The sequence below is a fragment of the Mastigoproctus giganteus genome, chromosome 8 (genome assembly GCF_048544385.1).
Source record: "Mastigoproctus giganteus isolate SK-2022 chromosome 8, ASM4854438v1, whole genome shotgun sequence".
Lineage (NCBI taxonomy): Eukaryota > Metazoa > Arthropoda > Arachnida > Uropygi > Thelyphonidae > Mastigoproctus > Mastigoproctus giganteus.
The window spans coordinates 150,738,457-150,755,204 of record NC_143582.1 but is presented as its reverse complement, the minus strand read 5'-3'; the positions used below and the strand labels follow the sequence as shown (position 1 = coordinate 150,755,204).

General features: G+C 38.0%; 1 protein-coding gene across 1 annotated transcript in view; it reads left to right on the top strand.

Annotated features, from left to right (window-relative positions):
• LOC150081916 (beta-1,4-glucuronyltransferase 1-like) overlaps window positions 1-16,748 on the top strand; it is a 344,451-nt gene that overhangs the window by 255,271 nt on the left and 72,432 nt on the right. The gene's annotated exons all lie outside the window — the stretch shown is intronic.

The following is a 16,748-nucleotide window of genomic DNA, read 5'->3' as shown; positions in this document are numbered from 1 at the left end:
TTTAGCACCAGAGGCATAACTAGGAGTTTTGGCACTTGTAGCTAAATATCAGAAATGCGCCTGTGGTTTTCGTTAATTTTAAAATTAATTGTTATTTTATTTAATATATAATTTAAATAATTTTATTTAATTATTAAGGCATTATTAAATCATTAGTATTACCATACTGTGCAGAGATGCCAAGTTTCTGCCGCATCAGAAAAGAATAATAATATAAAAAAAAAACACTTAGTGTTATTCAACACTTCCCTCAGTCCAGTTCTATATCCCTCCCCCCGAAACTTTGAATTTATACGTCATGCTTGAAATGCCATTTAATCCCGTGAAAATTTTATGATATTAAATGACACTTCAATAGAAAAGTCATCCAAGCATTTTACTGTCTCCTCTCACAACCAGAGCTCCCCTAAGGTATCTAGTTTTCATCATTGTAACCCACATAGTCGAAGTCTTTCCTCATCTTGGTGCCATTTTGCCAATCGCGAGTCGCATTGTCCATCTTTGAACCTTTTCAAGAAGCTCGTGTTTGTTTTGGTCTCATAGGGCCTTATAAAATTTTAACTCTTATCTCTACCAGCAACTGTTCGATAAATCATACAGAGGACACCATGAGACCTTTTTGCTAAATATCTGTATGGATCATAACCCTTTAAACTCCTGTCTTTCTGTACTGTGTTTAATTAAACTCTTCCAAGTGTATAAGTTATTTTAGGGTTGCTATTTCCTAAGTTTAAGACCTCTCATTTTTACAGCATTAAAACATACATAGCTGCCACTTATTTGACCATCCCTGCAGCCTGAGTAGTCCTGAAAACTTGCTGTCTTCGCTAGTCATTAACCAATTATCTTACCTGAATCCCTTCGCCGTGCAATTGAAGAAAATCAGCAAGAGGAGCAGATCAATCACCGATACTGAAAAGTAACTATTAATTACTCCCGTTTGTCTTTCAACGTATATCCAGCTTATTTAACAATCTCTCATGCAAGACCGATCAGATACCGCTCTGAAATACTAGTGAACAATATCAGAGTTATTTCTGTATCCTTCTGATGAATGACATTGTCACAATTTGATTAGTCAAACAACATTCTCCTCTTCACAAAAACCATGTGTTCCCTCGAGAATACCATTTATATCGATGTACTCCTGTATATATAATTCTTACTCATTGCTTCCATGATTTAACCCACTATTCAAGTCAGACCGATCAGTTTGCAAGTACCCACTTCGTTTTTAGAGCCACCTTAAGCTTTGATGCTTCTGCGATCAAAAGGATTTTCCCGAGTCTGATAAAGCCTTCGTAATTAACCTTAGTGATCTCGCTGGTTCTTCAAAATAATTTGAATCCCCCCCCACCCGCCAAGACTCGCGGGTAGTTAGTAGTGCACCAAGATTTTTTTTTTTTTTGGGAGGGGGAGTTATACGTTTTATGTTGGTAGCTTTTACTAGCGTTATCAATACAATTATATAATGTAATACAAAATGTTCTTGTAAGGGAGCTTTATCCTTCTTAGCCCTCTCACAAATGTCTAGGTTCGATTCGAACCTAGACGGAAGGAATTTGTAGCCCCGGGTTAGTTCGTTTTGGTGAAATTGTACTGTGTTTTTTTTTTTTTTTTTTTTTCTCCTTTCAGCAAAGCAAGCAAACCGACCTTAAGTATATGCGCAATTTACATACACAATACCCTAAAGCTTCACAGCCTCAGCTGCTTTGGCACAGAAACAAAACAAGCAATATAGCACACACTCAACTTAAAAAGTTTTTGTAGTAAACAATCTCTGTAATTTCCATATCGCTGGTTTCACAGAGCCTCTCTTGAACTCATCTTTAAAAATCGAAGTGCCTATTGAGTTCATCAGGTGGGTTGGCAATGGCTGTCTCACAACTATATGTAAGGAGTCAATCTGAATTTTTCTTTTTTTCATATATCTCCTTCCGTTTCTCACTAATTAGCTACTTATTTCTTCTACTCATCCTTTTCAGCTTGACTATATCAGTATTACTATTACAGGGATGAGCCATCTATATAGGATAACTAGGCAGTGTGCTACTTCGCTAATCATTGCTTCATGCTTCACCCTAAATTTAATTTCATAAAATGAATAACATTTTAGCGAAATGCTTTTTAATTTGTGATGTGTGATCGTGGTGGTCCATTCTGCAATTCTGATTGGCGAGATCTCAACAACTTAGTAAAACATTTCCCAGTTTGCCAAAAGGTTCGGCATGCATGTGCTCTTGGGGTTTGGAGTGGAGCGGTTATTCCAATGTTCTCCTAGGTCGCCAGTTGCTGACAGCTAGGCTAGAGCCGCCTCTGAGTGCAACCTATAACTTATATCCTTCAGAGGTTTGCGTCGCTCTGTAACTGTTATCTTTTGAGCTGGCCACTTCCTTATTCAATCGTGTCGGCATCTTCCTTTTGATATATTTTCTTAATGGTATATGCATTCGTGGTTAAGGTTCCTTAAGGAGGCTTAAAGCTATTTCATAGTCCACTTATATTCTTCTCCTTCGCGGAGAAAAAATTGGTTATAATCACCCTTGCGTCATTGATGTTCGAACCTGTCAATAACGCGAGGAAATTTTAGGGGTGGTTTTTTTTTTTTTTTCTTCCCCGCACCGTGGCCTAGTTATTCGGTATCATGGCTTTTCTCCCGGGAATAGTCTCTCCCGACAAAAAACACAATTACTAACACAATATGCTGCTTCGAGTATTGAATTTTTTTTTTCCCATATTCCCCTTTCCTGAAATTAAACCCCTTACCTTTAGAAGCCGAAAAACTCATTTGTTATCAACCACCTTAGCACTACATGATCACTTCCTCCTGTTGGTTCCTGTATTGTAAACCAACGGATACTATCAAGTAATGATTAAGGAGAGAATATTCTTAGGAAATTCAACCCATGGCAAATTTTCCTCCCGGTTACTCCAATCAACAAGAGTCAAATTGATATCTCCCATAACAAGGCACTCTCACTTTCTTGCTTTTATACAATCGAACCTCTCAAATCCGACCACCTTGGGGCTTAATACTTGAAAAATTTTGACTTTAGGGATTTCAGTCAGTCATATTAGTGTTAAAAAGCGAGCAAAAGAATATTATGTTATTGAACTGTACTAATAAAAATAAATGCATAAGGCATAATATAATACGAACTTGTAATTTACTAAAGAACTATGAGTATATTCACAATATTTTGTTCGTTGATTTAATTGTATTTCATATTGTGACTATCTTCACAACGAGTTACCATGTATTGCACTACCTCGAATAAGTAACGCTTCACCAATGGAGAAGGCTATTGTTACTTATTCTCAGTGGATACCACCAAGCAGACGGCACCGTTTCGAGGTTTGTTGGCCTATCATCGGTGGGCGGGTAGGTATCTTGGTGTTGCAGTCATGCCAACCCAGTTATGAAGCATAACTCCACAATATGAGAGATGCCAAAAGGTGTACATAGTAATATTATTAATAAAACTCGTTGCACAGAAGTTCACATATTCTGTAGTAAGACAAATTATTTGTAGATGCATAGTAGCTAACAATCAAATTTTAGATGTAATTGTTTAATGAAGTATTGAAACTGTTCATTCGGCTGTGAGGGTGAATCTACCCTTCACGGATTCAATTTAGGATTTACTTTCTGTAGAGCTCACTTCCCAAAATTTATCCGGATATATGCTTAAGAAGATTCTAGGATATCGGTCGGAAACATCTCTTAGAGAATTCAAATTTGTAAGAGCTGAAGCTGGAGGCAAGAGTCAGGATGATCTCTGCTCGCCTTCTTTGATCCAGAAATTAAAGCTGATACAGTTAAGGCATCTATTCGGCCGGTTATGAGCCATGCTAGAGTGAAGATATTTCTTGCAGACATCAGAGGTCTCCAGAGAGTGGTGTCAAAACTTGCTTCCAAGCTGGGTCTGGAAAGAGTAAGAGGTTTGCCCACCACCCCGTTCATCCATCTTAATGGCCAATATTCTAATCGGAGGTATCTGTTTAAGTGTGAAGCTAGAGCAGAGGACCAAATTTCAGAAGCTTAAAGCGGTTGTAAGGCACTTTAGGATGCACTTGCAAATCAGCGATAGATGACGCACTCTCACGATCACTCTCCTGTCGAACTGCCCACAATGCCCCATCAGCCTTCTTTTAATGCTGCAATCTTCATCCTGAAAAAATACCGGCTTTATAGCAGAACAGGTGTTAATAATGTTGAAGTATGCTATACTCATAGCCACTGTTTTCACTGGCTTTCTGTTCCGATCATTTTCACGTGTTCCACATCTATAAGCAGCTAAATTTGGCAGGCAGCTACAAGCGTAACCAGAGCTGTCATATTTTGCATCCTGTGCGAAGATTGAATGCTCCCCTCCGCATCCCCTGGATCTTATCTGCGCACTGCGCTAGTCACAGTCATAACGATATCCTCTTAACCAATGGTTAATCAGCTATATTACTGACAGAAGCCATATTGTTATTTACCAAAATCTTAACTCAACTTTTTACATCCAACTATTTGGTTCTTCGGGTCTTTCTTGGCCAAATACTGTTCACTTTTTTTTTTTTTTTTTATCAAGAACTTGAAACAGTTGAGATTCAACAGGACGTTAGTACTTCTGCATCATGTGCCTTTGATAAACGGCATATACAGTATAGCCATGGGCTTCACTTAAACTCTGCTAAAGGCTGCCCCATCTCCCTTATGAATCCATCCATAGTTGAATTCTTTTCTCGTATATGGAACCCATATATAACCAAAAAAAATGCATAAGACTTTGACAAAATGTTATCCAGCAAACAAAAAAATATTAAGTTTCTTACTACACACACATACAATCCGCTATTCTGATTTAACAGCCCTAGTGGGTAACACAGTTAGTAGAATCGCCGTCCTCCCCCACACCGAGTGGAAAAGACCTGAGTTCGAGTCCCGTCGATGACGGGAGGAATTTTTATGGGCCTTTTTCACAAAGTGGCTGAGCTAGTTGGTTTCAGGCGAGGTAGTATTGTTTGTTTTTTTCCAGGAAACTGGAGTTTTCGTCCAGCAAACAGAAAATCGACCACAGTACACACGCAATTTACAGACAGTATGCACGAAGCAATATGGCCTTCTCCGCTAATGCTCCTTAAAAAAAAAAAAAAAAAAAAAAAAAAAACACGCTACTACTGCTGCTTTAACAAAGTTTATCCATAATATATCGATATGCTCTTACTCATTCTAGAAGATATTTTCCTCTATCTTCTTTTCTGTTTATTTATTATACGAACTATATAATTGTAAACATCACTTGTAAAGAATTCTTAGGATGGCATATAATGTACTGTAAATGGGCATGCCTTAGGTACTTCTCATAAAGAATAAATAAATACGTGCCTAACTCTCATACACTTGGTTGCTGTGGATTGTCTTATCAGGTTACAATATACATTTGCCTCTTTCTCCTGCATTACTAATAGCAACATGGCTGAACTATTCGACAACAGTCTTGTTCATTTTACATAACAGAATAATCCATTTAGTTGTGGTAATGTTACATTAACTTGTATATCAACATCAACCTGTAGTTTGGATCGATACAACAGATTGTTTATACATGCTTGTGTATATATTCGTTAAGTGAAAATAATACTGTTTCCTTAAGTGGTGATTTACATTAGAATTTATTTAAAACGCAAAATGGGAAGAATTGTGTATTTTAATAGAATTCTTTGGGAAGTACTACTCTAGTACTAATGTCTGCAGAATTCCTAATCTGCATTTTATATGTTGCAAGGAATTAGATGCTGCATAATTTTGTTTTCGGTACTTTCGAAATATATTTCGAGAGATCCGTTCAGTCTTTTATTTGTGATCACAAATTAAACTTGTTTGTATCGGTGCTCCGACGTAGTTGATTAAGTGGCGTAGTTACTCCTAAATGGAGATCATAGACTCAGCTGATTATAACGACATGTTGATTATCCGCTCTTTTTACTGGACTTGCTGGATGTAACAGAGGAAAAAAAATCACTAATTGATTTCTGATTACAGCTTTCGAACTAAAACTGAACTGGGTCATGTTGGTTTCTCACATACACAGAAAAGAAATAAAATTATCTACATGAGGAATCTCTGTGAATTAGTTGTAAATCCCTAGGACATTAATTTGAAATTATTTGGGTTTTGTGGGGAGCACTTTAAAAGTTAGTGGCTGTAATCAAGCCCATGATAAATTAAACGTTGCTCATTATTCCTTACTTGCAGAGTATCGAGATTGCAAGAATACGAATTACAATTATATCTTGTTAAGGATAGTGTCTTATTATCTTTGGCAAAAGCTATTCAGAATTAAAAAGTAACACGCGATGCAGAGAGAGTTTGCATTTAAGGGCAATATATTTAGATTGGTTAAACTGTACTGTTGGAAGTCCAGTAAGAGTAAAAAATATAAATATTTCTAGCTTTTATTCTGTCATCGATAACCAGCATGATATATGTTAAAAATAGTTTAAGCAGGTCCTAACTTTTCGATTGGAGAAATATTGGTGGTGATCATTGTATTTGCCTTGATTAATCCACGCTTTCCTCTCAGCATCGTAATCGTCAAAACCTCCTTTGTGAGTCTGTGCACTTCAGTTACATAAATATTGGAAACTGCCATCGTCCAAGGAGCGATTATTCACAGGCTGTAACATCACCCATGATCCAATGTTGTAATTTTCCTTAGAACCAGCATTTTCACTGAAGTCCTTTCTTTGTTGCTATTTCACTTAAAGCAGTCGCTTTGCAAATTGGATTTCTCTAATCGTAAAGAGCATAGAGATTGGCGTACATTAGAGCCGGCGATTTAGTTGTTCTGTGCAGCCTTCTCTAGAAATGAAAATATTGCCAATTTGCCTTAGCTTGCTTGCCAGTCTCGAAGCTCATTTCAAATGCTAGTCCAAATTGTCAAGTGCCCTGTGGCTCGCTTGTTCTCATTTAAATTTTCAAGACTTCTGCTTTAGGAGATTCCCAAATGTTTTTATTCTGCTTCTCTGCCCCCCCCCCCTTTCCGCTTTACTCGTTCCTAAAGGCAGAACGAACATTACCTCTTATCATTAAATTAGTCCAGCAGTAATTACGCCAGAGGTAGAAATACATGAATATGTAAAAGGTATCTCCGAACTCCGCCAGAGATTCACATTTAAATGGGCAGGTAAGTCTCGTCCAGTGGAGTTAAATGTGATGTAACATATTACAATAGGATGCCAGTAATCTATCAATCCACAGGTAGCATTAAAGAAACTAAAATATCCAGGTATAAGACCTAAAGTCCTGGGTTTATCCAAAAGAAAAGTAAATCTGTTCAACATAACGTTTACTTTCCAAATTTAGTGTAAGAAGCGAAATCCTCTTTAAAAATAGTGTGCTGCGACATGGCGGCTGTTTCAAAAAGTTGTAGAATAATTGTAATTACCAAGTGACACTTGCTTTCTCCTGTAATATCATTTGTTCCTTTTGATATATTTGTAGGAAGCAGGGGGGGGTGGGCGCAAAACGTCAGGAAAATCAACTTAATAGCATTTTAGACTTTAAATCGCCAAGAGCAGAGGTCTTCTTCTAACAGACTTCGGGGTTGAGAAAATAATCACTCATAATAACAGCAATAAATATACCAACTCTTATAATATGAAAACATCTTCAATAAAATAAAATTATATTACAGGATAAAATATACTGATAAAATGATAAAAAAAATATGAAGTTACATAATGAATAATAAATATTAAGTTATGTAAAAGCAATAAAAAATATATATTACGAAGTTGAAAGTGAAAACACCACAACGCCGAAGCTTTCAAAGGTAACCTCCTCCTTTGTCAACGGTGGAAATTTTGCAGTTGCGGTACATCCTTAAATAGCACCAGCAGGATCATGGTTCGGTACGCATTACTAAAAGAGCATGAGGATTATCCTCCACACATCAGGAAGACCAAAAATGGCCCTGGGGCGCGCCGGGCAGAACCGATCTAAGAGTCACTGCATCGAATACGGACCCCCCCCCCCTCTCTCTCTCTCTCTCTCTCTCTTTCTCTCTCTTTCTTTCTTTCTCTCTCTCTCTCTCTCTCTCTCTCTCTCTCTCTCTCAATGGTTTTATGTTCCGAAGAACAAATTCGTAAGCTCTCAAGCCATTTTCAGTGCCAATGCTTATGCCAACGATTAATGGAAATTTCGTCGCATGGAGAAATTTGATGTGATCTTCTTCCTAAAAATGCTCAACTACAGCAAATTTCTCATAATCAGCGGACACTATTGCTTTTATGTGCTCCGCCATACGATCATTAAACTGAGTGATCCACTATGATCCCAGTCCTAGTTCAGATTTTCTATGGACGGACATCTAGGAGTTGTGCCTAAGGAATGTCTAGTCCATGCTGCACAGAACGGTACAAAACTTGGATCTCATGAAAGATAGCGTTTGCCGACTTAAAATATATCTCCTTTCCTATTGCTGGTAGCATCCGAAAGAACCCACAATCACTTCTTTTTTGAGGCGTCCTTTCTGACTTTTCCATAGTATTGTGCGTTTCTCTTCCTTACAAATTAATGCGAGGTGGTTGTGTCTCTTTGTGTACGGTTGCAATCCTGCTTGCACTATAGTTCTGTTCTCAAATGTCATTAGAGAGAACTGTTATTTCTGAAGGGTTGCTGTTCTGTTCTGTGGTTAACATATTATAAAAACGCGCAATGATATAGTAACATCCATTGCTGGTGGTGCCATTTGACTGATTGCGTCGGTTATATTCCTGTTCTCAAAACAGACTTTCTCTCTTCTTGTCTCTGATACCAATGAGCATGATGTTCTGTTTCTAACCTTCATTTATATGGACTAACATTTGAGCTTCTTTCTTTCTTCCCCATTAGTTATTCTTCCAGTCTAGTGCCTATAGTGATATCTCTTTTGAAGAGTGACTCGGTCACGTTTTATCCTCTCATTTCAGTTTAGTGCATTAACAGTATATACTTATGTGAGAGATCATTTAATATTGCTGTATGATTTTCATTGTACTTTAAAATTTTTCTCTACCAGATTTCTGAAACGTATTCTGTTCGAGTGAAACAAATTAATTACATTTCACGTTAGAAATAATATTTTTAAAACGTAATTTTAGGAAATCTCAGTGTTCGTTACAATTTTAGCTTCTGATTAGAGAAAGGTGTTCTTTCTCAGTTGACACCATAATGTTATTTAATACACATTATAAGTAATATCTGATGATACGCTGATGCACATATTCATATTTTATGATAAAATCCGAACAGATGAACTGTATGTATTGTATTAGTACGTAAATGTATACTCTTTTGGAAAGGTTTTGTAGATATCAAGTATTTCTACTCTAGTGCATCAGTAAATCAGAATTAGGCAATGAGCATATCGAAAATTTTTCTGACTTGCGTGCTGCCTTCTGTCCTGGGGAATCCTAATCCTTTACGCAATCGTATTATAAGTTTATCATGAAATAGATAAAAATAAATAAACAAATAATTTGTAATATATATACATATATATTTTTTTTTTAATAAGTACTTCCAAGCAGCTCTTCTCTTTCCACTGCAGTAGCTTACCGCCGACCGGGCTAGCCGGGTAGGTAAAGTGCCAGCCTAGCAACCCAAAGGTCGCGGATTCGAATCCCGCCTCGGGCTTGGATCAAAGTACTGCAAAAACCTTGGGAGGTGCATTATGGCCACAGAAGCCGATGCGCCAACAACTACAAAAAAAAAAAAAAAAAAAAAAAAAGTAGCTTACCGAACTCGTAACGAAGTGGGTGATATAGATTTGTGAAATTGTGTCCGTAGTACAATTGGCTTGTTTACGGAAGTTTATTACCCGAGTTTCCGGTTCACCAAGTTTTCATCTTGTTATCAATCATCTGCTGCGGAACAGCTCTCACTTCTCCATGTCAGGAATGGTATCCCGCTACATTCCTTTGCCTCTTGGGCAAGAAGGCAGAGAGAAAAGCGTTTCGCTCTTCGAGTAATCTATTTGGCAGCGTTAGCACAGAGAATCCCGAGAGTCGTACAAATCTCTTCATAGTTCCAACCTCCGAATCCGGTCACTCACAATGTTCTCGAATGCCTTAGCAACTGCAAATAGTTTTATGTCCAGGGTAACCTTTCGGCAGGAATCATTGATGTCTTAAGAAGTAAACAGAAACATATATTTAGGTTGATTGTGCAGTGAACATCTTCTTTGCGATTGGGTGGGTCTCTCGAAGCAAAAGATGTTCCGAGTCGAGATTATGATTGCATTTACTATAAATGGCTGCTAAACGTGCATTCATATAAGGTTTATCGTTTAAGACGTGTATTGCCTTCTTTAAATCACTTCGCCCTGTTAAAAATTCCTTAACCTCTCCCTGCAGGGTTTTTCATACTTATGTAAGTGGCCTTTTTTGTTTCCTGTATTCGGGGCTTTTTCTCTCTTGTACTCAAAGGGTTTTGTTTTCTAGGAAAACAAGTTTAAGTATAAATAGTGAATTATGCGTTAAAAATTGAGCTTGGTCAGCATCTTAAGTATTCGCAATAGTAGTGTTAATATTTATCACCTCAGTAGTCAGCCATTAAGAGACTCCCGAATGCCATTTTTAATTAATAATTTAGACAGTTGCGAATGTTAAAGTTCTTTACTTGGGCCATTTATAGGTCACAAAAACAATGGCACGCAAATGCGGCTAAAAGAGGGCATGTAGCTAAAATAGGTTACTTGGAATTAAAATATACAGTTTAACCTTTATCAATAGGTTTCGGATAAGCGGATGTTAATAGCATTTCCTCGAACCCTTTTCTTTCTCTTTTGATTTAGTCTTTAGTGCGTGCATTTGTGCACGCTCCAGCCCGCAGACCCATATGCTTGAGTGAGTGTTTATGCCCTGGAATCGAAACTGCGTTCTATACGTGATTAAACCTGCTTTATCGAAAGTTGAAATTGTTTCGTGGTTATCTTCAAAACCATTTTAGCCCCAGCTGGTTTTAATAAGATACTTTATTATTATACATCCTTTCGGGGTGTTGTTAAAATAAGGTGGTGAGAGCGACTCTTAGGTTATAACAGAACTTTATTGAAATCTTAAATTATGGAATAAATCCCAGATTCTGGCTCAATTAGCATTGTAATTTTTATGATCCCAAACACGAAAGTGCTTTGAAGCCTATAATGCTCCAAGTGGAGTACTTTCCAAACTGCGACAATGGCGTTGCTTTTACTTGCCATTGAACAATTTCAAAGAATTTATATATAAAGTCTTGACATAACCATTAGTTTTATTTAATTACCCCCTCCCCCTTCCGGTATAATAATATTGTCAAATTCAGATGCCAGTAGACGATCTTCACTATGAACTTAACAAAATCTACGTTACCTGCTGGACTATAATGTTCCCAATGTAGGTAATACAAGCTTGATTCGGTTTAACTGGGCGGAGGGGGAACAATATGAAACTTCACATAAGTTCTTTATTTTTTAGCAATAAAGGAATGTACTTAAACTTAATTTTCTCCTTTTTTTTTGCGTTTATAATATTTTATTATTTAGTACTAATAGTTGCACATGCAAGTTTATCATCCGAGAAACCGGAGTTCTGAGATCCGCATGCCTCCAGTCTTAAATTTAAGTAAATAAACAATAATAAAAAAATGAAATAGTCGCAGGCATGTTGGGAAACAGAGCTACAATTCCTTGGTGGAATCATTATCTTATGAGAAAGTCAAGCGACACCAGCAACCTCATGAGGAGCATAATCATAGGCGCTCCTCTTGCAGCAGTACAGATAACAACTGAGTTCGCACGTGAATCGACGAAAACGGTGCCCGGATTCGTCAGTTAGTTTCTGCTGAAACAAAACAATCATCGATAAGAACGTATTCGTCCAGAAGACGGTAACCAAACCCTTCAACATTAGACAGAGGAAATCCACTTCCACTAGAACAGCGGGCAAGAATGTGCTGGCCTTGTGGAATGGCAGCATTGTTCAGTGGAATACTGGAAACATGTAATAGGGTCAAACAACTTACAGTTCACTTTGTTTGGTATTGATGAATGCATGAGAGTGCGGAGGAAACCGCACGAAACAACTCATACCTAATGCATCCTTCTCTCTATGCAGGAAGCTGCTGGTGGCGGTAATTTTTTGCGGGGACTGTTTTTATGGTACAGCACTTGTACTTTGGTTGTTCTGGAAGACTTTGTCACGTTGTTCTGGAAGACTCTGTCACCAGAACAACGTCTGTGAAAAATTTTTCTGACTAGGTTAATCCCATAATGCTGAAAGTGTCCTGTCCCAAGAACGACAATGCACTCCAGCAATATGCAGCATCTGCCATGGTCTGCACAATTACTGGGAAAATCCCATCGATATCTGTAGGATCATCTGAAACAGTGCATCCGACGAAAGTCTCAGCAACAAACGAAACTGGCGGATCTAAGGATTATTCTCGAACAGGAATAACATAATCAGGGGCACTATAAATATCTAAAAGACTCAATACGATGTAAGATTGTCGTTGTCAGGGCTGATAAACGTGTGTCTAAGTGCTGTTAGGTTCTTGCTTTAAAAATTTGGTATGGTAACCCATAGACCATAATTTGTAACTCTTAAAAAAATGAAATAATGAGTCCTACCTGCAGGTCCTCAGATAACCTTAGCCAGTAAAGCCATTTGGAAATCGCTGTCTAATAGATGGATGGTTTTGGGAGTTAGAAAGATTGGTGACGTGGACTTCAATTTCTGACAATTATAATTTTAGGAAATGCAAAATTCCTTATTCTCTCCCTGTAGGGTTTAGCATACTTATGTGGGAAAGATGAGTTTGAAGTTGAAATGTGGATAAAGCTCACTGGCTGACGCACATGCTATGAGTAGTTTAAAAAAAAAAACTAGGTGGAACTGCATATTACCAGTTCAGAAGAATAGCCTTCCGTTAAAATATTAGAAATCTTTATTGCAAAAGTAATACAATGGATACATTGCAATAAGCCCTTCACGGCCATAAGGCCAGGGATTAACAGTAATATTACAATATGTGAGAAAAATAAATTAATAAATTAAATATAAAAATGCATATGTGAACGAATAAAAAGTAAATACAGCTCAACACTCAAAGTATAATACAATTATAAACATCACAATGTACAAAGAATATATAGGTGGAAAACTGCAAGGTTGCCATCTTCACGTCATATTGCTGGATTAAGGCGAGCTTCTCCATCCGGCTTACTGTCCACGGTCAAACATATGAGCGATGTGTCTCTTCAGGCGTGCCACAGGGTGGTGTCTTATCTGGGCTCTTGTTTACAGCGCTTATCTCGCCGCTTGTTGAGTCCAGGCATGATACTCTATGTTATGCTGATGATATGAAACTCCTCGCACTGATTTCTTCACATGATGATCTTCTTTTCATGGCGCCTCCGTAGCCAGGTGGGAAGGAGCAGCAGTGCGTAGCACTCGCTTTCTTGATTAGACCGGGGTTCGAGCCCGTCACCACCAAATACAGAGGATGCGGAAAGGTCAGGGAATGACCACCGCATATTCCCGGAGCAATATGGCCTTAGTTGCTAATGCTCCTAAAAACCAAATAACAACAACAACATCTTCTCATGATAACAGCGTCAATTAACAATATACTCCTGGAATTTGCAAACTACCTCAAACAGTTTGGACTAAAAATAAATCCAGAAAAGTCTGAATTTATGATATTCTCATTAAAGAAAACGCCTTCCTATATTCAGCCAACACTATGCAATTCCCCTATCCCCATCGTCAAGAAACATACTGATTTGGGGGTTGTGTTTGATCCTAAGCTCTGCTTTGATAACCACATGGAAAAGCTGCTCACCCAGGCAGCTCGACTCCGATGAATGGCCAAACATTATATTAATGAAGTAACGACCACCAGAAGATATATAAAAAGCACAGTATACTCTCCGCTTCTATATGCTGCAGAAGTATGGGCATCTGCCGCCCCTAGCGCAATTCGACCACTCTTTTCTACTGAGTTTTGGCTTTAAAATGGGCCATAAACAAACATAAACTTCCTCCACAGTTAAGGACAACTGAAATGGCCAGTTTGATAAAAATTCACAAGCTTCCCACGCTGATTAGGGTGAAATGCCTTACCACAACTGTAAAAACGATCACTGGAAAGATCTCGGCACCACCATTCTGGGACCTGTGCTCTTGGAGAGTCCCTCAGCCTTCCCTCAGAGCGACTCCAACTCTGTGCCCACATCTCAGACGTCTCCACCTATCCGGTAGGTTTCTGCCATATCAGCTATTTCGTGTGCCCAGTCTTTGGATGCTGACCTTAATAGATTTTCTTGTGATATCCGTATAAAGTGCATACCGCAGAACCGAACGACCTTGTTGCCAGGAACGAATGCGAGAAAAAGATCATAAATTAGCTCTGTTCTTTTGGCGTCGAATTTTCAACGTTTTAGAGACCACCTCAAATATGGGAGTAGTATTTCCTTATGAAGTGGAGTTAATAAATCTGCGAAAACTCTGAAACGAAAGTATTTTTTTAATGCAAAGGAAGGAACGCCTATAATATGATTTATTCGAAGAAAGATCAGGGTTAATCGTACTGAAGGAGCAAGTTCTTGACTAGGAACTTAAGCATAGCCGAAACAGTTTTTCTTTTACCTTACGGTAAAGGACAGGATTGCAGACAGGATTGAATTTTATTTTACTGTTTGCAATATTATATTTCTCCAAAAAAAAGGACTGTGAGTAAAGAATTCATTGCAGTAAAAATTATTCCTTACCAACAACTTTGACAGTTTTTTGTCATTCTTTGCGGAATGACTACAGTTCCTATTAAAATTTCTTGCAAGAACACATTCATTCACAACAAAATAAAATATTTCTTTTTTTACATTTCAAAGTTAGCTTCTTCAGCTGAGTTATACATCTATTCCTGCTTTATCCTTTACCATAAGATGCTCGAACTGGTTTTAAGCCATTGCTTTCCCCTTCACTCTCGTCTTCTCCACCCAATGCGTATTTCAGGTGTATTTAGAAACCTCTTCGCCAGTTGGAATCTCATACCTGTGTATAACCGACGCCACAAACGGTATAAAAAAGTTTCTCTTCTGACGGAAATGCAGGTGGCAGTCAGTGTTACGGAGAAAACACCTTCGAAACCCACGTTCTCTGGCGCAAGTAAAGTTCGTCGAATGGCTCTCGGGTGGCTAACTTCCTGCATCGTAAAAAGTTCGACTTGGCAGTGTCGAAAGACATTGCTTTTCTCCCTCTGCACCACTAATAGTAAAAAGACTGGGTAAAAAAAGAAAAAAGGAGAAAAAGAAAAGCGGACCTTTCGCGTGCATGTTCTCTGCTTTATTTTTACTTCACAAATTGCGTGACTGAGCTATAGCTAGTGTCGTTTGTCGAACCTTGTATTTATTGACCTTTTGTACTAACCCTTGGAACCTCTGAATTACACTCAAGTGGAAGCCTTAATTGCATGATGACATTTCATATTAATATTTTGTCAAATCCACGACGTCGTCTTTAAATTGTTCTTATATGTATTTGTGTGAGAATTAAATTTTTTGATTCTCCTTAATATTAAATAAATTTTTTTTCTCTTTATTCCACTTCATCCCATTGATTCACGATTTTTCTTTACAATCTGATAATCCTCACCTCGGAATAAATTAATTTATTTCTGCAGAAAAAAAATATGTATGTGTGTGTGTGTGTGTGTATATATATATATATATATATATGTATATATATATATATATACCTCGACTCACAATTCTTCGATTAACGTTGATCCGCAATTATGTCAATGTAATTCGTACCTATTTAGTAAAAGTCTTCACGCAAGTATTTGAACAATTCGAACTTATTTTCTTATATTTGTGGAAGTTATGTAGTCCTCAAAGACAAGAGAAGCGCCTCCGTAGCCAGGTGGGCAGGAGCAGCAGTGCGTAGCACACGCTTCTTGATTAGACCGGGGTTCAAGCCCGTGACCACCAAATACGGAGGATGCGGAAAGGTCAGGGAATGACCACCGCATATCCCGGAGCAATATGGCCTTAGTTGCTAATGCTCCTAAAAAAAAAACCCATAACAAAGACAAGATATCACGAAATTTGTAAAAAATGTGTATTATGCTTATTTTTGAGTGAGACTCGGTGACCAAGATAACAAGGTAAACAATGAGCTCGAAATAAAGTTTTTCCGAACCTGTGTTGAAGCATTGAGATTGTGAAAAAATGGTAAAAAGTAGGATATGCCATTTGCAATTCCCATGATTTGGCGGGCAAGGAGTAAGCACTGAGATATCAAGGTCTGGCCAAAGAGCGGCAGTTTGTTGACTGGGTCAAAGAACATAGTTCATAAACAACTGGTAGACCCCATAACTGTCCTCTTTCCATTCTTGCACATCAAAGTGAGTTTGATGAAAAGTTTTGTAAAAGCTGTACCTCGGGAAGGTACAGCTTTTCCTGCTTCAACTACATTTGTACTAAATGCTCATCGATCACCCACGAGAAGCTTAAAAAGGTATTTTTGTTGGACCTCAAATTCACAAACTGATGAGGGAACCATGAATGAAAGAGAAAAACAGGCAGGGGTTAGCTTCAAGTTTGTTGTTGAGAATTTCTGGAGCCACAAGAATCCGAACTTCAAGAATGTAGTTGAAAATATGTTGGCAACTGCAACATTTTTTACGCTCCCACATCGACTGCGTCCCAGGAAGTGTAGGAAGAACAGGG